Source organism: Salvelinus namaycush, chromosome 23 (assembly GCF_016432855.1).
Source record: "Salvelinus namaycush isolate Seneca chromosome 23, SaNama_1.0, whole genome shotgun sequence".
NCBI lineage: Eukaryota > Metazoa > Chordata > Actinopteri > Salmoniformes > Salmonidae > Salvelinus > Salvelinus namaycush.
Window position 1 is genome coordinate 11,000,000 of NC_052329.1, and position 26,279 is coordinate 11,026,278.

The window sequence follows — 26,279 nt, forward strand, 5'->3', positions numbered from 1 at the left end:
TACCGTGTGTTTATAAATAAACATTTAGTGTTTGACGGTAATTAAGTTGTCTGTGTTATTTGTTCTCACTGTTACGTTTTCACTACTATAATTTGCATGAGTTGTGTTACGGGTCCCATTACCATCCCCCCTAGACTGTCGGGCCAAAGGGATTCGTAACACAGTGTGTTTCAAACCTCATTTGCATTGCACTGTCTCTATACAAATAAAAATGTCTTCCATTTACATTAGATTTGTATTTATTGTGAAATTGTTAGACAATACTTGTTAGATATTACTGCACTGTTGGCACCAGAAACACAAGCATTTCGCCACATCCGCAATAACATCTGCTAAACACGGGTATGTGACCAATAAAATGTGATTTGATTTTGATTACATATTCATTCATTTATAAGTCCATAAATGACTCATGGTGCCATGAGCTGGAATCAAGAGTCCTATTTACCACAACGCATAACGCAATGAGGTCCACAGACTCACTGATCACACTGTCTGTGTTGTATGACATGCAGACACTTGCTGACGGAGATAGTGCTAAAGACGGGTTAAGTGGTTTGTCTCTTCTGAGGGAAGCTACTCGTCATCTTATGACCCCTGGGGGGAGAAACATCAAGGCAGACAATTAGATGACAAACATTGAATGGAAAAGGAGTGACATTCTCTCCTGCTGATCTCAACTTCATTACCAAGATGTCTGCAGTCACATGTCAATAGCATTAGCAATGCGCGTGCACACACTTCTGAGCCTATGTGCTGTTGGTGTGTGTCGGTCTCTCCATCCAGTGAGTGAAGTAATGTCTCTCTGTATGTGTGTTGTGAGTGTTCTCTTGACCCCTGTGGCCAGTGTGTTAAGGCACACACACCAAACCATCTGGTGTTTATACTAATCTGGGCCTCTGTCCTCTTCAATATAGTTTGAGCTGTGGAGGATATGAGATGGCTGCAAGGCAGGAGATGGGTGTAACCCACTGCAACAAAATGTCAATCTGCCGCTCATTTGCCGTTCGTTCAACATTAGTTCTAGGGACCACCCACCGGTGGGCGTCTGACTGCCAGCATTTTCGTGCGATTCTACATGTAGAAATCGGTTTATAAATTACGGCTGGCACTCTGAACAGAGGTGCTAAGTCTGCAAGATGGCGCCGCAGAACAAGGCTGGCGTTTTACGTATTCCTAATCAATTGTGTTTTTTGCGTTGTTTGTAACTTATTTTGTACATAATGTTGCTGCTACCGTCTCTTATGACCGAAAATAACTTCTGGACATCCAAACTGCGATTATTCACCACGGACTGGCATAGTCCGACGAGCACCATGACATACAGCTTTCCTGGGAACAGGCCCAGATCCCGTCATTTGCGTGAAGAGGCGGAGATAAAGGGGCCAGAGAATTCGTAGGCGATCGAATAAACCCCCACTTTCTTCCATTCTGCTAGCAAACGTGATATCTTTGCAAAATAAAATCGATGACCTACGCGGAAGATTATCCTACCAACGGGACATTCTAAACTAATAACTTATGCTTCACGGAGTCCTGGCTGAACGACGACAATATCAACATACAGCTGGCTGGTTATACGCTGTATCGGCAGGACAGAACAGAGGTGTCTGGTAACACAAGGGGCAGCAGACTATGTATTTTTGTAAATAACAGCTGGTGCACGATATCTAAGAAAGTCTCAAGGTTTTGCTCGCCTGAGGTAGAGTATCTCATGATAAGCTGTAGACCACACTATCTACATAGAGAGTTTATCTGCATTTTTTGTAGCTGTCTACATACCACCACAGAATGATGCTGGCACTAAGACCGCACTGAATGAGCTGTATTCCACTATAAGCCAACAAGAAAACGCTCACCCAGAGGCGGCGCTCTTAGTAGCCGAGGACTTTAATACAGGGAAACATAAATCTATCTTACCAAATTTCTATCAGCATGTTACCTTCTCTAGGATAGGGGGCAGCATTTTCACGTTTGGATGAAAAGCATACCCAAATTCAACTGCCAGCTACTCATCCCCAGAAGATAAGATATGCATATTGTTAGTAGATCTGGATAGAAAACACTGACGTTTCTAAAACTGTTTGAATCATGTCTGTGAGTATAACAGAACTTATTTAGCAGGCGAAACCCCGAGGACAAACCATTCAGATTTCTTTTTTTTGAGGTCACTCTTTTCAATGAGTTTATTGGGAAACCAGATTTCTAAGGGACCTGCTTGCAGTTCCTACCACTTCCACTGGATGTCAACAGTCTTGAGAAATTGGTTGAGGTTATTCCTTTGTGTAATGAAGTACGGCCATCTTGAACAAGAGTCACATTAAGTGTCCTGTTAGATAGAAGCGCGTGACCAGAAAGCTGGCTATAGTTGGTTTTAATCCTGTATTGAACACAGATCATCCCGTCTTCAATTTGATTGATTATTAACGTTAAAAAATACCTAAAGTTGTATAACAAAAGTAGTTTGACATTTTTGGCAAAGTTTACAGGTAACCTTTGAGATATTTTTTAGTCACGTTTGTGCAAGTTGGAACCGGTGTTTTTCTGGATCAAACGCGCCAAATAAATGGACATTTTGGATATATATCGACGGAATTAATCGAACAAAAAGGACCATTTGTGATGTTTATGGGACATATTGGAGTGCCAACAACAGAAGCTCGTCAAAGGTAAGGCATGAATTATATTTTTATTTCTGCGTTGTGTCACGCCTGCAGGGTTGAAATATGCTTATCTGTCTTTGTTTACTATTGTGCTATCCTCAGATAATAGCATCGTTTGCTTTCGCCGAAAAGCCTATTTGAATTCTGACATGTTGGCTGGATTCGCAACCAGTGTAGCTTTAGTTTGGTAACTTTCATGTGTGATTTAATGAAAGTTTGATTTTTATAGTAATTAATTTGAATTTGGCGCTCTGCATTTTCTCTGGCTTTTTCCCAAGTATTGTGTAACATGAAGTCCTATGAGTGTCATCTGATGAAGATCATCAAAGGTTAGTGATTAATTTGATCTCTCTTTGGCTGGGAAAATGGCTGTGTTTTTCTGTGGCTATGTACTGACCTAACATAATCGTTTGGTGTGTTTTCGCCATAAATCCTTTTTGAAATCAGACATGTTGGCTGGATTCACAACAAGTGTAGCTTTAATTTGGTGTCTTTCATGTGTGATTTCATGAAAGTTCGATTTTTATAGTAATATATTTGAATTTGGCGCTCTGCATTTTTACTGGCTTTTGGCCAAGTGGGACGTTAGTGTCCCACATATCCTAGAAAAGTTAAGATGTGCAACTAAAGAGAAACATTTTTTAAATTTTCCCCCCACTGGACCACCTTTACTCCACACACATAGACGCATACAGCTCCCTCATCCCCCATTTGGCAAATCTGACCATAAATCTATCCTGATTCTGACATACAAGCAAAAAATTAAAAAGCAGGAAGCACCAGTGACTCGATCAATAAAAAAAGTGGTCAGATGAAAAGCTACAGGTCTGTTTTGCTAGCACAGACTGGAATATGTCCCAGGATTCCTTTGATGGCATTGAAGAGTACACCACATCAGTCATTTGCTTCATCAATAAGTGCATCGATGATGTCGTTCCCACAGAGACCGTGCGTACATACTAGAGGTCGACCGATTAATCGGAATGGCAGATTAATTAGGGCCGATTTCAAGTTTTCATAACAATCGGAAATTGGTATTTTTGGGCGCCGATTTGCCGATTATTATTATCTATTTTTTTGTACCTTTATTTAACTAGGCAAGTCAGTTAAGAACACATTCTTATTTTCAATGACGGCCTAGGAACGGTTGGTTAACTGCCTTGTTCAGGGGCAGAATGACAGATTTTCACCTTGTCAGCTCGGGGGATCCAATCTTGCAACCTTACAGTTAACTAATCCAACGCAATAACAACCTGACTCTCTCTTGTTGCACTCCACAAGGAGACTGCCTGTTACGCGAATGCAGTAAGCCAAGGTAAGTTGCTAGCTAGCATTAAACTTATCTTATAAAAAACAATCAATCATAACCACTAGTTAACTACACATGGTTGATGATATTACTAGATATTATCTAGCGTGTCCTGCGTTGCATATAATATGACTGAGCCTACAAGCATACAAGTATCTAAGTATCTGACTGAGCGGTGGTAGGCAGAAGCAGGCTCGTAAACATTCATTCAAACAGCACTTTCGTGCGTTTTGCCAGCAGCTCTTCGTTGTGCGTCAAGCATTGCGCTGTTTATAACCGAAGTGAAATGGCTAGCTAGTTAGCGCGCGCTAATAGCGTTTCAAACATCACTCGCTCTGAGCCTTCTAGTAGTTGTTCCCCTTGCTCTGCATGGGTAACGCTGCTTCGATGGTGGCTGTTGTCCTTGTGTTGCTGGTTCGAGCCCAGGGAGGCGCGAGGAGAGGGACGGAAGCTATACTGTTACACTTGCGATACTAAAGTGCCTATAAGAACATCCAATAGTCAAAGGTTAATGAAATACAAATGGTATAGAGGGAAATAGTCCTATAATTCCTATAATAACTACAACCTAAAACTTCTTACCTGGGAATATTGAAGACTCATGTTAAAAGGAACCACCAGTTTTCATATGTTCTCATGTTCTGAGCAAGGAACTGAAACGTTAGCTTTCTTACATAGCACATATTGCACTTTTACTTTCTTCTCCAACACTTTGTTTTTGCATTATTTAAACCAAATTGAACATGTTTCATTATTTACTTGAGGCTAAATTGATTTTATTGATGTATTATATTAAGTTAAAATAAGTGTTCATTCAGTATTGTTGTAATTGTCATTATTACAAATAAATAAATAGGCCGATTAAATCGGTATCGGCTTTTTTGGTCCTCCAATAATCGGTATCGGCGTTGAAAAATCATAATCGGTCGACCTCTAGTACATACCCCAACCAGTAGCCATGGATTACAGGCAACATCTGCACTGAGCTAAAGGCTAGTAGAGCTGCCGCTTTCAAGGAGTGGGACTCTAACCCGGAAGCTAATGAGAAATCTTGCTATGCCCTCTGACGAACCATCAAGCGGGCAAAGCATCAATACAGGACTAAGATCGAATCGTACTACACTGGCTCTGACGCTCGTCGGACGTGGCAGGGCTTGCAAACCATTACAGACTACAAAGGGAAGCACAGCCGAGACTATCAGACGAGCTAAACTACTTCTATGCTCGAGGCAAATAACACGGAAAGTGCATGAGAGCACCAGCTGTTCCAGAAGACTATGTGATCACACTCTCTGCAGCCGATGTGAGTAAGACCTGTAAACAGGTCAACATTCACAAGGCCGCAGGGCCAGACGGATTACCAGGATGTGTACTGCGAGCATGCGCTGACCAACTGGCAAGCATCTTCACTGACATTTTCAACCTCTCCCTGTCCAAGTCTATAATACCAACATGTTTTAAGCATACCACCATGCCCAAGAACACTAAGGTAACTTGCCTAAATGACTACCGACCCGTAGCACTCACGTCTGTAGCCATGAAGTGCTTTGAAAGGCTGGTCATGGCTCACGTCACCATTATCCCAGAAACCCTAGACCCACTCCAATTTACATACCGCCCTAACAGATCATGCAATCTCTATTGCACTCCACACTGCCCTTTCCCACCTAGACAAATGGAACCCCTATATGAGAATGCTATTAATTGACTACTGCTCAGCGGTCAACACCATAGTGCCGTCAAAGCTCATCAATAAGCTAAGGACTCTGGGACTAAACGCCTCCCTCTGCAACTGGATCCTGGACATCCCAACGGGCCACCCCCAGGTGATAAGGGTAGGTAACAACACATCCACCACGCTGATCCTCCCAGGGATCCTCACAGGGGCCCCTCAGGGGTGCGTGCTCAGTCCCCTCCTGTACTCCCTGTTCACTCACCGACAACGACGAGACTGACCTCCTCCCTATAGGCTGAGACCTGGCTGCGTGGTGCCAGGACAACAACCTCTCCCTCAACATGATCAAGACAAAGGAGATGATTGTGGACTACAGGAAAAAGAGGACCGAGCACGCCACCATTCTCATCGACGTGGCTGTAGTGGAGCTGGTTGAGAGCTTCAAGATCCTTGGTGTCCACATCACCAACTAACTAAATAACTAACTAACTAACATGGTCCAAGCACACCAAAACAGTTGTGAAGCGGGCACAACAAAACCTATTGCCCCCTCAGGAGAATGAAAAGATTTGGCATAGGTCCTCAGATCCTCAAAAAGGTTATACAGCTGCACCATCGAGAGCACCCTGACTGGTTGCATCAATGCCTGGTATGGCAACTGCTCGGCCTCCGACCGTAAGGCACTACAGAGGGTAGTGCGTACGGCCCAGTACATCACCAGGGACAAGCTTCCTGCCATCCAGGACCTCTATACCAGGCAGTGTCAGAGGAAGGTCCTAAAAATTGTCAAAGACTCCAGCCACCCTAGTCATAGACTGTTACTGTATGGCAAGCGGTACCGGAGTGCCAAGTCTAGGTCCAAGAGGCTTCTAAACAGCTTCTACCCACAAGCCATAAGACTCCTGAACATCTAATCAAATGGCTACCCAGACTATTTGCATTGTACCCCCCCCCCCCTCCTTTTAACACAGCTGCTACTCTTATCATCTATGCATAGTCACTTTAATAACTCTACCTACATGTACATATTACTTCAACAGGTGCCCCCACACATTGATTCTGTACCGGTACCCCCCTGTCTATAGTCTCACTATTGTTATTTTACTGCTGCTCTTTAACCTCTTGACGCTAGGTGTCAGATTTTTTATTTATTTTTATTTTAAATAACGTTCCCAAGGTAAACGGACTATTTCTCAGGTCCAGATCGTAGAAAATGCATATAATTTACAGATTAGGATAGAAAACACTCCAAAGTTTCCAAAACTGTCAAAATATTGTCTGTGAGTATAACAAAACTGATTCTGCAGGCGAAAACCTGAGGAAATCTAACCCAGAAGTGATTTTTTTATTTTTAATCTGTGTTTCCTGGCCCATCTTTCTTCCATTTAAAGGGGTATCAACCAGATTCCTTTTCCAATGGCTTCCTCAGGCTGTGACCAGGATTTAGACATAGTTTCAGGCTTTTATTTTGAAAAATGAGCAAGATTTTTCAAAACTAGTCAGGTGTCCTCTGATTAGTTCCTGCGCGCGAGAGGGTAGCTCTCCATTTTCTTTTTCTCTCTTATTGAATAGGTTACGGTCGAAATATTATCGATTATGTTTGTTAAAAACAACCTGAGGATTGATTATAAAAAACATTTGACATGTTTCTACGACCATTACGGATACTTTTTGGAATTTTCGTCTAACGGAACGAGGCTTTGGTTTTCTGAACATAACGCGCAACCCAAATGGCGTTTTTTTGTTATAAAAGTAATATGTATCGAACAAAAAGAACATTTATTGTGTAACTGGGAGTCTCGTGAGTGCAAACATCCGAAGATTATCAAAGGTAAGCGATTAATTTTATTGCTTTTCGGACTTTCGTGACCATGCTAATTTGGGGCTAGCTGTTCTAGCATTGATTGATACATTCACAAAAGCTTGGATTTCTTTCTCTGTAAAGCATATTTTCAAAATCTGACACGATAGGTGGATTAACAACAAGCTAAGCTGTGTTTTGGTATATTTCACTTGTGATTGCATGATTATAAATATTTTTTGTAATATTTTGCGCCCTGCAATTCAGCGGTTGTTTAGGAAAATGATCCCGTAAAAGGGATCCGTAGCGCAGAGAAGTTAATTACTTGTTACTTTTATTTCTTACTTTTTTTTTTACGCCATTGTTGGTTAGGGGCTCGTAAGTAAGCATTTCACTGTAAAGTCTACACCTGTTGTATTTGTCGCATGTGACTAATAACATTCGATTTAATTTGAAGTGTCCATGCCTTAAGGGAGGAAATCTGGAGTGATGAACAGAGGCGAGAGGAAAGGAGGGAGATGACAGGAAGGGGGAAGAGATGGGTACAGGAGGCAGGGATGACGAGCAAAGTCGAGAAATCCGAGGAATAGGAACATCGCTAGTTATTCTGGTACACCTCTCCTCTGTTAGTATAGGTGAAAAGAGCTGGCATGTAGGCCACCACTAACTGGCTGGCGTTGGCAGTGTCGTTGTTAGCATAGTAAATACAGAGACTGGCCGGACAATACAAGGCCACACAGAGACTCATACATGCCTTGCAGGCGCATTATAGCAGACAAGATCAAACAAGTTACAGCAGCTTTGAACCTACACATGCACAGACATGCAGTTTTCCACATGCACACAATCTGAGTTATAGAGCTAATAAATAGCAGATTATCTGATTCTAAGTGGATTTTAAAACCGTGCATGGCTTTGCTAGCAACCCTTTGTTCCCATACATCTTATCATCTGTCCCCTTAGTGCGCCTTTCTCTCAGCCACGTGCTATCCCTTGGCGCCAAGATTGTTGTGCCTCCCTCCCTCCCGTTCCTCCCCTCCATCTCATGTGCTTTGTGGAGCAGCAGATGTCCGTCACACAGTCCTAACTCAGAGTAAATCGTTTCCCATTGCATTGTTGTCAGTGTCGTGGGCCATTGGCTGGCCGGGGATCAATACAACTTCACTGGAGCAAATCCTCTCTAGAAATGACTATTGAGCAGAGGGGGAAACACCACAGTGATATGTGGGCGTATTGGAAGATGAGGGGTTACACTTATTAATGTGAGATTCTGAGGATAACTCCAATGTCACACAAAAGGTGGGCAGAGTTTGAGCTATTTCAGTGATCCAGTCCATCTGAGCCAGGACTAGCGGACACACACACACACCGAGGTGTGAACGAACTGCGTTAGTGATAGGGTGAGCACATCACTAGTCGTACACACTCGACCTAACACAAATATCACTTGCTTTAACAGTAACTTAAAAATACAACACTGAAGGATTTACTGTGAGACTGACTAATACTCCACTACCATAGTGCAAGTATGACAACAAACCACAAGATACTGTTACAGTGAGAGAGCCACAGTGAAATCCAATACTTCAAGACAGAGCATAACATCCTGATAATGAGTGTGCTTAACTGCTTACTGTTAAAAAAGCAGAGCACATGATCTCACAGGACAGAAAAGACAGTGACTCTCCTACTCTCCAGACTTGTGTAACCCCAAACCTACAGGAAATGGCTTCTCTTGCTCTCTGTGTGCCAAACAGCTGTGGAATGCTAGAGTACCACACAGCTCCCTTCATTTTATATTTCCCATACTGAGTCCCTATAACATGCTAGCACAACCTTGCTTGAACATAACTGTGCCACACACAGAGAGCTAGAGACAAAGCGAGACAGAGAAAGACAAAGAGAGCGAGCGAGCGAGAGCAAGCGCCAACATGGAGAAAGAAACAGAATGAGAGGAACTTCTTACCATGCGATGGCCAGAATTGCCAGAATAGTGGATCGAGAGAGAAATACAGAAAGCGAGAAATAGAATAGAAAGAGCGTGTGTATGTCAGTCAGTTCCCAGCTACGACAGGAAAACACAGTCTTGCCTCAGTCAGTTCTCAGCTACGACAGGAAAACACAGTCTTGCTTCAGTCAGTTCCCAGCTACGACAGGAAAACACAGTCTTGCTTCAGTCAGTTCCCAGCTACGACAGGAAAACACAGTCTTGCTTCAGTCAGTTCCCAGCTACGACAGGAAAACACAGTCTTGCCTCAGTCAGTTCCCAGCTACGGCAGGAAAACACAGTCTTGCCTCAGTCAGTTCCCAGCTACGGCAGGAAAACAACCACTGGAAGGCGAAAGGGGGGGAATGAGCGAGGGAGGTGGCTAAGCATAAGGCCACAGAAAATCTTTCCCAACTATTAGAAAACAACCCAGTCTCTCTTTCGCTCTGTGCTTCAAGTGGAGCGATGGAACAAAGCAAAAGAGCAGGAAAGAGAACAAAGAGACTGGTAAACAGTCCCTCACTGACTAAGTGACTGAAGCAATAGGCTAGTCCTGAGGACGATGACAAATGAGAAGTGAATAGGGAGTAGAGAATCAGAGCGGTTGTTTTTGGATAAAGGTTCTGTGGACATGCCACACCTTCCAGAACTCGGAGCTGAAAACCACCCTGGCTGGACTGTACTTTGCTGGTTGCTGCAGAGGCAGCCTCATCATGAGTGAGGGAAAGAGAGAATGCTCTGTAGTGTTCCTCCAGTAGGAGAGACTGAATAGGAGGGGAATGAAGGGAGACAGAGGGAGGGCTCAATGATGGTGGGAGAGCTGTATCACGTTACTCCTCTCACACAGACACATAACCTTACAAGTATGGAGAGAACATGACATACTTGTTCATGTCAACAACATTTCAGCCCTCTCCCGCCTAACCTTCTCACTGTTCAGCTTTGCAACCATGCCCGCCTCTTCTCTACCCTTCTCAGTGCCTATCCATCCCCCTTTCCCTCTCATGTTTCTCCCCTGAGAGACAAGAAAGCCTTCCCACCATATCTGCTGCTACCCACACTTGAGTGGCATTCCTCTCACCATGCCCTTTCCTCAATCTGGAGTGGCTTAAATCACACAAACTGTAGAGTCCAGTCAAGTCTCTATACCACACACACAGAGACAGAGATTCTATGACCATCTGCTAATACATTGGAATGCATTCTGTATAAAAAGCGTTTGCGTATGAGAGCGCACATAGGACACTATAACCTGATGTTTCTGCTTTGTTTTGACGTAGGCGCCTGTTGAGTGACAGCAGCGCTGTGTGTGTGTGTGTATGACCTCTGTGTGAGACAAAAGACCTCCCCTCGTCTGAGCAGAGCAGGACAGCACCGAGCACAGGCTGGAAACCCTTTCAACCCCACTGCCACTGTTTTTACATTCCAGTCAATTTCAACCCTCACCACACAACATTGCCAAAATACACAGTTAACTAGCTAGCTATAACCTTTGCTTCACAACTGTCAAAAGCACAGTCCCTTACAGAGAAGGCAGCATGATTCACTGAAATTATGAGAGAGCGGGAGAGAAATTTGGAGGTGGAGTGAGACAAGAGAAGTTTTACTACTGGAGGTTCCATTCACTCCATCACCAGGAAGCGAGTAGAAAAGGCAATCATGCGAGAGATCAGAGTAAGGAGAGGAAAAAAGGATGGCTAAAGACGAGGAAGGCAGAGTGGGGGAGAGGGGAAAAGGTTGGGAGATGAAAGAGAAAGCAGTCAAAGAGCAACAGGTGAAGAGAAGGAGGACTGGTAGAAAGATTACAGATCAGACTGTGTGCGTGCACATACTACATAAAAAAGTTTGGGGAAAAACTTGCAGGATGCTAGCTATAAAAGAGTATCTCCTTCACAACACCGCATCACAAACAGCCATTTTGAAATAGTGCTACTTTTATCTCCTCTTAAAAACAGACCGACAGACAGTAAAGATGAATCACTTTACAACAAAGATCAAAGAGGGTTGGCCAGCCAGGGTTGGTAAATGAGCAGCCATTTGTCCAAATCACTTCCAGTCTCATATACAAAGGAGACTGAAGAGCACATTATCACCCCCTAACCCACTGCTTCAGTAATCCAGCTCCTCCAGATATGCACCCAGCAGAATGGCCAGTATAGAGCTGGATAACAGAATAGCTGGCATCATACCTTAGCACTGCTCTGGGGGCCAGTACGTGCATTGCCACTAGTTGTATCCAGATAGTGAAGTATTTGAGATCTGGCCCCCATACAGACAAAGCTGCTCGTTCAAAGTCCAGTCAGACTTGGCAGGAGTCATTTTACTGTAAGCACAAGGTGTATTCTGGAGGCATAATCCACTGGGTTGAGTACACACACACACTCACAACCAAACACAAGACACATTCTGACAGGAGCTATTCATGAAGGTTAGTCAAGGTGAGCAGGGCAGGACATACAGTACCAGTCAAAAGTTCAGACTCATTCAAGTTTTTTTTTTTTTTTTTTTTTTACTATTTTCTACATTGTAGAATAATTGTGAAGACATCAAATCTATGAAACATATGGAATCATGTAGTAACCCAAAAAATTGTTAAACAAATCAAAATATATTTTTGATTTTAGATTCTTCAAAGTAGCCACCCTTTGCCTTGATGACAGCTGTGCACACTTGGCATTCTCTCAACCAGCTTCACCTGGAATGCTCTTGAATGAGTTCCCACATATGCTGAGCACTTGTTGGCTGCTTTACCTTCACTCTGCGGTCCAACTCATCCCAAACCATCTCAATTGGGTTGAGGTCGGGTGATTGTGGAGGCCAGGTCATCTGATGCAGCACTTCCTCACTCTCCTTCTTGGTCAAATAGCCCTTACACAGCCTGAAAAACAAATGATATCCCATCTGGTTTTCACCTATTTGGACTGGCCTATCGCTGCAGAATGCTGTGGCAGCCATGCCGATTAAATAAATCACCGACAGTGTCACCAGCAAAGCACCCCCACACCATCACACACCTCCACGGTGGGAACCACACATGTGGAGATCATCTGTTCACCTACTCTGTGTCTCAAAGACACAGCGGTTTGAACCAAAAATATCAGACCAAAGGACAGATTTCCACCGGTCTAATGTCCATTGCTCGTGTTTCTTGGCCCAAGCAAGTCTCTTCTTATTGGTGTCCTTTAGTAGTAGTTTCTTTGCAGCAATTCGACCATGAAGGCCTGATTCACGCAGTCTCCTCTGAGCAGTTGATGTTGAGATGTGTCTGTTACTTCAACTATGTGAAGCATTTAATTGGGCTGCAATTTCTGGGGCTGGTAACTCTAATGAACATATCCACTGCAGCAGAGGTAACTCGGGGTCATCAAGGCAAAGGGTGGCTACTTTGAAGAAACTCAAATATATTTTGATTAACACTTTTTTGGTTACTACATGACACGTGTTATTTCATAGTTTTGATGCCTTCCCTACTATTCTACAACTTAGATCATAGTAAAAACAAAGAAAACCCTGGAATGAGTAGGTGTGTCAACTTTTGACTGGTACTTTATATGGCCTCGTTATTGTTATTTTACTTTTAAAATGTTGTTTATTTAGTAAATATTTTCTTAACTCCATTTCTAGAACTGCAATGTTGGTTAAGAGCTTGTAAGTACGCATTTCACAGTAAGGTTGTACCGGTTGTACTCGGCGCATGTGACAAATAACACATTTGTTGATGACTCTTTCACAACTCCTCTCATAAAGTCCCTCCTATCAGCCAACAGTTAGGCAAATCAATGGATAAATTACAGACAAATGATACTTGTCATCACATCACCATACAGGTAACAAGAACAATGCCCAGAAAAACAGGTTTGGGTAGCGCTTGGGAACCGACTGTGGCATGTTGATGCTACACGTGGGTCGAACTAGTGTATGAAGCCAGAAGCTCCTATACACTTTATAAAGGGCTTGGGGTACATTGATAAATCATGCTCTAGAATGTAATCCATAATGGGGTGACAACAGATAGCGACTTAGCCTAGCGCTCACTGTATTGTCACTGTGGTACTAGTAGGTTAAAACCCAAACCAGTCTCTCCATGTTTACAGAGCATTTCAGCTGATTGGGCTGGGCCCTGTTCAAATATTAATAAGTACCCAGGCTGAAGGCTCTGGTTACCTGGGCCAGCAGGTAAGTAAGCCCAAACAGTTCTGATCAGGTTCCTCACCCTAGCCCCTGGGTCATAGAAACAATCTATTAAATAACACATGGGTGAATCCATCAATAGGAATGAACCATCAAAAGCACTCAGAGACATTTGGCATCATGACATGTACAGGATCTTTTATTAGTATCTCTGAATAAAACGACAGCACCTCATCTCTGCTGCTTTTGTTGGAAGGTGTAGTGTTTTTATAGCATGCATAATCAAAGTCCACTCTTGTTTTGTGCCCGTTTTACACTTAGAATGGTTCTGGAATGCAGTCAATGTCCAATGAAGAAGTTGAATTGGGTCCATCAACTGTAAGGAGCAAATTATTAGTAGACGAGTGTTCTGCTGGTTGTGGGTGAGCTCATCTGTTAATTCATCTGAGATCTGGAGTCTGCAGCAAACAACCAAATCCAAAGGTCACAGGTCAATCACCTTACTGTGGCCTGCCTACTTCCTGAGGAGAAACAGAAGGGGGCCAATGAGACAGCAGGTAGAATCAGGACAGTACATATTAGACAGTGTCTGGAAACATTACTAGCGGTCAAATCCTTGCTTCTTTAGTCCGTGTTTCCTCACCTCTCTCTTTAAAGTGGATTGGAGGAGAGGATCAGATTTTTTTATTTTATTTAACTAGGCAAGTTACTTGAGAACAAATTCTTATTTACAATGACGGCCTACACCGGCCAAACTCAGACGACGCTGGTCCAATTGTGCGCCACCTTATGGGACTCCCAATCACGGCCAGATGTGATACAGCCTGGATTCGAACCAGGGATTGTAGTGACAACTCTACACTGAGATGCTGCGCCACTCGTGAGCACCATGAGACAACCAGTAGAATAAGACAGGACACCGGAATAAGGCAGGCGCCTTGGGAGGTGAAAGGACACTCAAATGTAAGTGTACTAAAGTTGAGTGTAGGGGAATTCAGAGTCAAACAGTGACCTAGTAAAGTTGAGGGTAAGGAACTTTAGTAACCTGGATGTGCAGTACAGCTACTTTAATAGGCTTCAGCACAGGACATTCCCTCAAACCTTAGCCAAGATCACAGGACTGAAGGCTCTAATCATTACATAACCAATGTGGACCTGCCTACAGCACACATGAGGCAAGCAGGTGACATTACACAGGGAGACATTCTGTACCAAGTGGGAATAGCTCAATACCAATCAACCAGAGGGAAGGTAAGTCAGAGAGAAAGGACAGCGAGGGAGGAGGGAGGTATAGAGAGAGAGAAACCATATTCATGAGGCATTGCAATCTTAATGTTCATCAAATGTTCAGGCGACTCCTCTTCAAACATTAACCAGGCGTGTAGTGCCGCACCGCCTGTCGTTTGATGGCTAAATTGGCCATTAGTCCGGGGCGGAATTGATGAAACAACTCCGTGGGCTGCGTCGCTGTAGTACATTTCTCAGCCTAAGGAAAATAGCCTCTAATCACAATGTGACTACAAGGTCTCTTGTGTACGGAAATAATTCCCAGCCTCCACACACACCATCCAGACAACAAACCGATTTATCACGGTGCCCCTGCTGCTTCCACCAAACTAGACCCAAACACACACTTAACTCCAAAATAACACCAAACCAACAGTAACTTCAAGCCTCAACCACCTGGTGAACCACTGGAGACTAGACTACCCAGCCAAGACCACATCCATCTGCTGTGTAAAGTGCTGCAGCCTCCGGTTTCACTAGGTGGAAACATGGTTTTAACAGGTGGATAAACTCCCCATTTTGAGTCCACAGATGTTGCCGAGCGGAACTGGGAGCTCTCTACCACTTGATGAGATTAGAGGTGATTAGAGACGTCAGGCCTGATTAATACATCACGCCTTTCTCATTACAGCTACCTTCACCTCTCCCTCACAATCTCCCTGTCTATCTCGCTAGGCCGGGGCTCAGCAGCAATTAAGCTAAATGAGGATTGGAGAGAAGACCGTTTGGTAGCTAAGGCGCTAAATAAAAACTTCAGAGAAAGCAGTGGGAGAAGGGGCAGGTGTGATGTCTATTAGCTGCTGCTGTAAAGCTGCACTTCCATAGACTGTAAAAGGAAGATTGTATAAGCAGAGGCTTGTTAACAGTCAGACAGCACAGCTGAAAAGCAGCAGCATCCTTTTCACTACACAAAAAGGTATCTTGAAAAGAGTTCCAGGAGTGCCCGTGTGCTCCAAGAGATAGTGGTGTTGTTCTCAGATTCCTGTGGAGAACAATCCCATGGATGCTCAACATCAATGAGCAGACAATGGATTTAAGAAAGAAAAAAAGCAACAACCTTTTAGGAATCTTAATCTTCATCCGAGATCAATGTAGTATACATGCAAATGTTTCCATAGCAGGGCAGACTATAGTTCATACGATAAGGGATTTTAACCTATAGAGGGCACTTTGCGTCATATGGGAAAACGGCAAGGTGGAAGTGCTGGGCAGATTACAGTGCCCTTCCCTCAGGCCTCCAGTCCAGCATCATCATGACTAATCTACTGATTAGAGGAGCCATCTCTCCCAGCTCATCAGGCCCACAGGCAAAAACACACCAACACACACATAGTGATGTGATAGATAGGCAGCAGGTTGGAACAGCTAGAGTTGAGACTGATGTCTCTTATTGCTCTTCCTTTACAATTCACCACCTGTTCCCTCCACTTCTCCCTCATTCACTAACTGAATCTTCTTCAGAATGGGTCTTTATTGTTCCATTCTTCCCCCCACCACCACACACGCCGAGGTTACCCTGACTCCAGCATTCAAATCAATAAAACACTCGTTTTGTGTGGACAGACCGGTATGACGGTTGAATGGGCATCGAAAGGAGAATGCCACTAAGGTCATAGCGAAACACAAAGTGGAAAAAAGGTCAGATTCCTCCTTGTTTGTTTGGGTACTGGTTTCTCTCAACACTAAAACAAGGAAGTCATTATCTTTAGGTAAGTCCCTGAGTGACTGGTACACAAAACAGCAGGTTTGCACTACAACAAGCCAATGATACTTTGGCTTGGGGTGCATCAAGCTCATATGTGCCAACTGGGCAAAACAGAGAGAACTATAGGAAGCCGCTGTTTTTATTCCACAAGGGGGCTGCCTTTGCCCACAATATGGGCAAAATCGTGAACTAAACAAATATCATAACAGTCTTCATACATTTATTTTATGAGGGGGGAGGGGGGGGCCTTGAAATGCATTTTCAAGTAGCTATAGTTTACCCAATAGCAGTTTCTTATTTTTACATGAAGTGGATAAAGTTTTACGAGCACAAGGGGTTAGTGTTGGGCCAGTAACCAAAAGATTGTAGACCTCCACAAGTCTGGAAATTGCTCCCACGGATGAACCAAATGCCTGAAGGTACCATGTTCATCTGTGCAAGCAATAGTACGCAAGACTAAACACCATGGGACCACACAGCCTTCATACCGCTCAGGAAGGAGATGAGTTCTGTCTCCTAGAGATGAATGTACATTGGTGCGAAAAGTGCAAATCAATCCCAGAACAACAGCAAAGGACCTTGTGAAGATGCTGGAGGAAACAGGTACAAAAGTATCTATATCCACAGTAAAAACGAGTCCGATATCGACATAACCTGAAAGACCGCTCAGCAAGGAAGAAGCCACTGCTCAAAAATCACCATAAAAAAAAGCCAGACTACGGTTTGCAACTGCACATGGGGGACAAAGATCGTACTTTTTGGAGAGATGTCCTCTGGTCTGATGAAACAAAAATAGAACTGTTTGGCCATAATGACCGTCGTTATGTTTGGAGGAAAAAGGGTTATGAACACCATCCCAACCATGAAGCACGGGGGTGGCAGCATCATGTTGTGGGGATGCTTTGCTGCAGGAGGGACTGGTGCACTTCACAAAATAGATGGCATCATGAGGAAGGACAATTATGTGGATATATTGAAGAAACATCTCAAGACATCAGTTAGGAAGTTAAAGCTTGGTCGCAAATGGGTCTTCCAAATGGACAATGACACCAAGCATACTTCCAAAGTTGTGGAAAAATGGCTTAAGGACAACAAAGTCAAGGTATTGGATTGGCCATCACAAAGCCGACATCCGTCCTATAGAAAATGTGTGGGCAGAACTGAAAAAGTGTGTGCGAGGCCTACAAACCTGACTCAGTTACACCAGCTGTGTCAGGAGGAATGGGCCAAAATTCACCTAACTTATTGTGGGAAGCTTGTGGAAGGCTACCCAAAACATTTGACCCAAGTTAAACAATTTAAAGGCAATGCTACCAAATACTAATTGAGTGTATGTAAACTTCTGACCCACTGGGAATGTGATGAAAGAAATAAAAGCTGAAATAAATAATTCTCTACTATTATTCTGACATTTCACATTCTTGTGATCCTAATTGACCTAAGTCAGGGAATTTTTACCAGGATTAAATGTCAGGAATTGTGAAAAACTGAGTTTAAATGTATTTGGCTAAGGTGTATGTAAACTTCCGACTTCAACTGTATGTCTTAGCTATACCATTACGTATGACGTAGCATTATAATGCAGTACAATAAAAACAATTATACCAAAATGACAATCGTGGCCATTTTGCATGACAATTAGTTATCCAAAACACCATAATCGCCACATCCCTAACCAACAGCATGTAATGGTAAGGTAATGACAGACCTCACCAACAGCATGTAATGGTAAGGTAATGACAGACCTCACCTTGCAGTTTTATCGCGTCTCGAATTAAAGAAAATAAATCATAACAGCTCTGTGATTGAGGCCGCTTCAATTTAGCTCAAATGCACTTAGGACGAGGTGGTGGTGGAGGAAAACCCCATGGTATAATTGAGTGCTTTGCAAGGCAGGGGGTGAGAGAGAGATGCTGGAAGAGTGCGTACTGTTTTTTATGATGTGACATTTGTGCGTCAGTGGGAAGACTGGGGCCAGCCATTTATCAGTGTGAGCCACTGGGGATATAAAACAGACCTCTCTTCATCTCCCTCCCTTCAACCCGGTGCTCTTTTCTCTCTCTCCACAAAACACTCAGGGTGAGTTTCTCCCCCATAGACGTTACTTGTATACGAGTGCCGGCTGAACAGTGTCATCTTCACACACATTAAATAGTGAAATAAAAAGTGGCACGTCATGCCGATGTAGCATGGAGATGAATCACCAGCGGGAAGGAGCCCTGGGTGCATATCTTACACCCCCCACTCCCTCCTTCCCCCCACCACCCCCTTGAGAGAGACGCAATAAATTAGCTCCCAAAATACCCCGCCAGCCAGCCATTACAGCGTGAGCCTGCAGCAGGGGCTCTAAAATAAGAACGCAAATCATCCCTATGAGGTTCTGCTCCAACCACTATTTGTCCACCTTGGCAGACAGCACGTTAATAGGCCGATGACTGATTACAGGAATAATTAAGTAATGAAATATTAAGAGAGTGTTGTTAACATGAGAAACCAGACATTTGAACCCCTGAACCTCTGGGATAGCAGTGTGCTTGGTTTAAAAACATATCCTCAGAGACAGAACTACAGCAAGGATGCAAGTACAGTATACCTTTACCTTTTGTCAAGAATTTCTCAACTAATTTGGAGCAGTCAGTTGATTCTCAACTGACTCCACAACGCTTTGTCGACTGGTGATGATGCATGTGGGTTCAAAGCTTAGCCGAATGGGCAAGTCTACCCAATGTAGGCCAATCACTGATTGAAGAAACTATGGACTTAAGACCTATGCAGTCCAAAGTTCAATCCCAAGCCTGGTAGACCCTAATCCTTTTGGTGTAAATAGATTTCAATAGACTTTTTTTCAAATGTCTAGGCCTTAGCTCAGTGGGCTAAAATAGCCTTGTGACTCAAACCCCGCTCTGTCACATTAACAACCAATTAGTAGCTTGTTAGTGTGGATCATAACATCCTGCCCCCTATCCCTGGCTCATCCTGCGTCACTGTGCTCGTCAAAAACCCACCAGTGAGAGATGAACCTCCCGAGAGTGATGACCCCGTTAGGGATGGACAGACCGCTGTCACTCATCTAATCTCAAGCCAGTGTGGAGAGCTGGGTGATGTGGACAGGGATGTGAGCTCTATTCATAACAGCGCCCTGCCATGATTGACATACATCTATGACACACACACGCTTACATCACAGATAAAACAGGCAAATGCACACGAATCAACATGTACAAACACCGACCACCGAGGATAAAACATATGGTCTGTCACTGCAAGTAGCACAACTCTAGGCCAGAGCAAGCATAGTTACTTTAAAATATCTATGTAAATACATGTCAGTTCAACTAAACAATAGGGATAGTTATACAGAAAAAATTATTCCACAGATAGGACCAACTGCTGAGAACAAAAGATATATCAGATTGTGCAGCGTGGCAGGAACCAGGAACACAGCAGGCGTCCGGAGCTGGTGTTAGAAGAACGCTTGGCCCTGTGTAGCACAAATCACTGAACACTAGGGCTGACTGACTAAAAATAAATCTGGGTCGACCGAGAGTCGGTTGTTCTTTCGACCAATTAATTGGTCGAAATTTTAAAGCATATATTTTTCCCATATATAGCCACACCCTATGTTTGAATAAAATCAACTATATGTAGGCTACTGAACTTGTCTGATGCTTTAACTTCTCTAGGATAGGGGGCAGCATTTTCACGTTTGGATGAAAGGCATACCCAAATTCAACTTCCAGCTACTCATCCCCAGAAGATAAGATATGCATATTGTTAGTAGATTTGGATAGAAAACACTCTGAAGTTTCTAAAACTGTTTGAATCATGTGTGTGAGTATAACATAACTTATTTAGCAGGCGAAAACCCAAGGACAAACCATTCAGAATTTTTATTTTTTTTATTTTTTAGGTCACTCTCTTTTCAATGAGTTTATTGGGAAACCAGATTTCTAAGGGACCTGCTTGCAGTTCCTACCACTTCCACTGGATGTCAACAGTCTTGAGAAATTGGTTGAGGTTATTCCTTTGTGTAATGAAGAAGTACGGCCATCTTGAACGAGAGTCACATTAAGTGTCCTGTTAGATAGAAGCGAGTGACCAGAAAGCTGGCTATAGTTGGTTTTAATCCTGTATTGAACACAGATCATCCCGTCTTCAATTTTATTGATTATTAACGTTAAAAAATACCTAAAGTTGTATTACAAAAGTAGTTTGACATTTTTTGGCAAAGTTTACAGGTAACCTTTGAGATATTTTTTAGTCACGTTTGAGCAATTTGGAAGCGGTGTTTTTCTGGATCAAACGCGCCAAATAAATTGACATTTTGGATATATATCGACGGAATTAAATCGAACAAAAAGGACCATTTGTGATGTTTATGGGACATATTGGAGTGCCAACAACAGAAGCTCGTCAAAGGCATGAATTATATTTTTATTTCTGCGTTGTGTCACGCCTGCAGGGTTGAAATATGCTTATCTGTCTTTGTTTACTATTGTGCCATCCTCAGATAATAGCATCGTTTGTTTTCGCCGAAAAGCCTATTTGAATTCTGACATGTTGGCTGGATTCGCAACCAGTGTAGCTTTAATTTGGTAACTTTCATGTGTGATTTAATGAAAGTTAGATTTTTAGAGTAATTTTCATAGTAATTAATTTGAATTTGGCGCTCGGCAAAAAGCCAGAGAAAATGCAAAGTGAGACAGTAGCGTCCCGCCTAAACTCAGATTTTTGGATATAAATATGAACTTTACCGAACAAAACATACATGTATTGTGTAACATGAAGTCCTATGAGTGTCATCTGATGAAGATCAAAGGTTAGTGATTAATTTTATCTATTTCTGCTTTTTGTTACCCCTCTCTTTGGCTGGGAAAATGGCTGTGTTTTTCTGTGGCTATGTACTGACCTAACATAATCGTTTGGTGTGTTTTCGCCGTAAATCCTTTTTGAAATCAGACATGTTGGCTGGATTCACAACAAGTGTAGCTTTAATTTGATGTCTTTCATGTGTGATTTCATGAAAGTTCGATTTTTAGGGGCCTCCCGGGTGGCGCAGTGGTCTAGGGCACTGCATCGCAGTGCTAACTGCGCCACCAGAGTCTCTGGGTTCACGCCCAGGCTCTGTCGCAGCCGGCCGCGACCGGGAGGTCCGTGGGGCGACACACAATTGGCATAGCGTCGTCCGGGTTAGGGAGGGTTTGGCCGGTAGGGATATCCTTGTCTCATCGCGCTCCAGCGACTCCTGTGGCGGGCCGGGCGCAGTGCGCGCTAACCAAGGGGGCCAGGTACACGGTGTTTCCTCCGACACATTGGTGCGGCTGGCTTCCGGGTTGGAGGCGCGCTGTGTTAAGAAGCAGTGCGGCTTGGTTGGGTTGTGCTTCGGAGGACGCATGGCTTTCGACCTTCGTCTCTCCCGAGCCCGTACGGGAGTTGTAGCGATGAGACAAGATAGTAATTACTAGCGATTGGATACCACGAAAATTGGGGAGAAAATGGGATTTAAAAATAAAAAATAAAAATAAAAAGTTCGATTTTTATAGTAATATATTTGAATTTGGCGCTCTGCATTTTTACTGGCTTTTGGCCAAGTGGGATGTTAGCATCCCACATATCCTAGAGAACTTAAGAACTGCAATTAAAACTGAAGACATATTACTAAAGATGGAGCCAGAGATCAATATAGCCTAACCAGAATAAAACAAACCTGTTCCTGACCCTCCTGCTGGCCTTGGCAGATTCTGACATTATGCTCCTGAAGTTAGGCTACACCGGAGGTCGGCAACCTTTTCCATTTGGAGTGCCAAGTTATCCTACCATTTCTACCACTTCTGATCTGCATGCCAGTTATGATTTTCATATGTACATTTTCATGGAACAGTTTAATTTATAATAAAGTCTTCATATCTCAAAATCAATGTCATGTGGGTAATCAAAATTTCGACTTTTAGAATTTTAACTTTTATTGCCAATATGTAAAAATAGCCTACATAAACAAAAACATTGCAGTCAACAACAAAAAAACATTGCAGCCCACTGGTAGAAAATATCCTGATGAAAACAAATATCCTGTAAATCACTGGCCGCAAGGAATTTTAAACATTGTATCAACATTGTATCAATTTTGCAAAAGGGATAAGTAGTAAATCAGGTAGGCCAATTTTATGACATTTCCATCAGATCAAAGCATTACATTTTTTCCCCCTTTCATGCCGAGCGGTAATCCAATAGGCTACGTTGAGGAACTATTGTCCTTCTCAAATAGATGCAAAAACAGACTTTGTTAACTTGCTGTTTGAGGTGAAGAAAACATTTGTGCCATAAACATTTTTCATATTTGACACTGCTCAATTTAAAAAAAATTGACCGGCCAGTCGACTAATTGAGGTCAGCCCTAAAGAACACACAAGACAATTCTGTTATTCATACTGGAACTGCGAAACTAACAGCAGCTTACAATGCGAGAGAACTGGTGAAACCAGAGCTAGTGTGTCCACCTGTGTGTTGACTCTTAAGACTCAGTCAGGTCCAACAGAAAACTTTTTCCAGCACAGCACTACTAGTCTTGGTTGGCCGGTGATTGACTGAACACTGAAGGACTTGTGTATTGTTCAGCGCACTCCGGTGCTCAGGGGGGATTTGGGAAGCAGTGTTCAGTCACAGTCGTGTTCCGGTCGACCAGACTTGCTGTGCGGGGACCACAGTCGAGTCACACTTGCTGGGAAGGCCTAGACTGAGGCTACTGCTGCCTAGCAACCATAGCCTAACAGGAGGATCAACGAAACCAAGGCAGCCATGATGGTGGGGGTAGTCTTTAAGGAGGCATAGACCCTTACAGCACTGCTATTTACCATTAACAACTACCTCTAGATGTTGCAATTCTTGTGCCGACCTGTGTTGTCCTGTCCTCCTGGGAGGATGGTTGGCCCCCCCTGCAACATTACAACCAAATACTGTTGTCTTTTTCAAATAATTCCTTCATTAAATAAACCAGGTATCAAATGGCTAAGGTGGACGAGGTAGCTAAGTAAGATGTTTATCTATTTGTAAGGTTAAAATATTCCATGTTCATGGGAGAGCTTGACAGCATGAGTTTGTCAATTAGGCTACTCTAAGAATATATTTTTAACTTGGCCAGGATTGAATAGAGGAGAATCCTAACCAATTTTGAGCATTTGAGAGACAGTTTTACAACCGGGAATATGCAGCATTGGTTTTATCAACTACACCAGTATCAACTGCGTGTCAGCCATTTCCAGTTCTACACAAGTGTCGGTGGAAAGTTATTTTAGGACATGGGACACGACAATGCCATTAAGACATAGATAAATAATTAACTAGCTAGATAGCAAATTCATAACATAGTGTAGTTTGGCTGGTTATTATTTTACCTGCTGTGCAAATCTCCCCCCGTGATGCAAACCATGATTTTCTCATTGCTGACCAAAAATGAGCTATAACTGGCTAAATAACTCACTAACTAGCAATGAATATCAAGAACTGTGCACACACGGCTAGGGTCGCTTTGATCTCAAAACCACATTTTACGACGGCGTTATTGAAAGACCGCTCATGCCCGTCTACGTAGGCCTACAATAATTATACTCTGACTCGCTCTGCAGAGACTGGGAGGACAGTGTGCAACACATTGGATCCGGAGGACACTGATCCAATTCTGATCGGAGTAGCCTAATTGTTTGATCTTGTGATTTTTGTGAGGCAGGTCAGCCAGGGTGAGAATTCTCTGTCCGTCTGAATAGGAGCCTCGAGACACTGTCCTGTGTCTGACCCAGGCAACGGGTACAACGCTTTGCATGCCATATAGAACAGACCGTAAAACAACAGATGATTAAAAGGGAGTGGGAGGAGTGGCTGCTGGGGTGAGGGGCGAGGTCTGATTGACATACTGGAGGGAAGACTTCCTGGGGCGTGATTTAGTGACATGACACAGCAACCTCTTGACCTACAAGACTACGGTGAGCCTGACCATCCGCTGAACATCTAATCAAATGGCCACCCAGACTATTTGCATTGCCCCTTTTACACTGCTGCTACTCTTATCATCTATGCAGTCACTTTAATAACTCTACCTACATGTACATATTACCTCAACTGGTGCCCCCGCACATTGACTCTGTACCCCCCCATATATAGTCTCAGTATTACTTGTTGCTTTTATTTCTTATTCATTTTATTTTGTTATCTTTATAAGCAGCTACTCGTGATAAAAGATCAAGTTTAGAAGTGCCCGTCTCAAACCATAATTAAAAAACTGCCAGATCCATTTTCCCCCCAATCTTACTCCCATGTCTCCACATTCCAGCTGTCCCCCCCTCTTTTATTGATCCCTTTCTCCCTCCATTCCCTTCTCCTCGTCTCCCTCCACCCCTCTCGCTTTGTCTCAGTCCATTTCCCTGTATCCATCTCTCCATTCCAGTCTAACTGTGCTTTCCTGCCCTCTCCTCCTTTAGATCAGACTCATGCAAAACCCTATCAGTGGTCTGATTTGGGGGGGGGTGAACATGCTGTAAATCAAGATTAACATCAGAGCCTGCCGACTGACTTATATACACATTTACCGGAATACAAATGTGAATAGATATGTAATTTGTCTCATTATAGAATATCCAGGACCAGAAAGATGAACAATGCATTTGGATTGTCATCCTACTCTTCACAAATATTGATGGTTACCAGAACCAACGTACCAATATAGACATGAACACGTGCTCACAGCAGTCAATATGCTGTTGTGTGCAGGTGCAAGTCTCTGAGGAGCCTCTCTCACCCTCAGATCTGGTAAAGAGATGAACGACTGTTCTGCTACATCTCTCCTCCACTATGGAAAGAGGTATCCATCGCCTGTAAGTGTGGTGTGTGTGTGGGGATGTGGTCTGCATGTGTACGGGGGGGCACAAGTTCAGGCATAAGGACTCAGATCACCACATCAAGTACATTGAAATGCCGTTCTTGCAATATCAATGTAGTACTAAAAATAACAAGGTAGAATAAAAACAAAAATAACACTAGAAAGAAGCCCCACTCAGGTGCCAGTTAATTAGGTACAGCACCTGTCCAGGAAAATGGTTAGCTCCTCCAGACAGTGAGTCACGTTGCCGTGGCTTACTATGTAAAACAGGGAAATAACGCCGCAGTACAACAGTGGTGTGCAGAACGGCATCTGGAAAAACATTGCCTTGGCCGACGAATCCCGGTTCCTGATGTGTCATGCTGACGGCAGTCAGGATTTGGTGTAAGCAGTCCATGGCCACATCCTGCCTGGTGTCAACAGTATAGGCTGGTGGCGGTGGTGTAGTGTGGGGAAGTAGCAGCAGCGTAAATTATGATTGTATGCGAGTGTGTGTAGCCAGTATAAATGTGCGTGCATGTTGGAGTGTCAGTGTGTGAGTGTAGAGTCCTGTTAGTGTGCAGAGAGAAATACCACATTACTCAAAAACAACCAGAGGCCCCAAGTTAGTTGACAACATACGCAGCAAACCATCTACCTGTAATCACACACAACCTTCCAGTTTGATAGCTTACCCTGGCAACCAAGTTCAACCACTGGTTGTTTAGACCGTTGCTTCTTTACATACTGGTCATGCCGTCTGATTATAACCTTCATTTACATGAAATTGGACAAAGCAGATTACAGAAAACAAAATGCATGCAAACCTGTTGTCATTGTTATTATCACAGGACACAAGTGACATCAGTAAGA

The 26,279-nt window shown here is 43.3% G+C and overlaps 1 protein-coding gene across 1 annotated transcript in view; it reads right to left on the minus strand.

The window, feature by feature from the left end:
* The window catches only part of LOC120018075 (SPRY domain-containing SOCS box protein 4-like), a 57,397-nt gene that overhangs the window by 20,598 nt on the left and 10,520 nt on the right, over positions 1 to 26,279 (minus strand). The window lies entirely within an intron of this gene.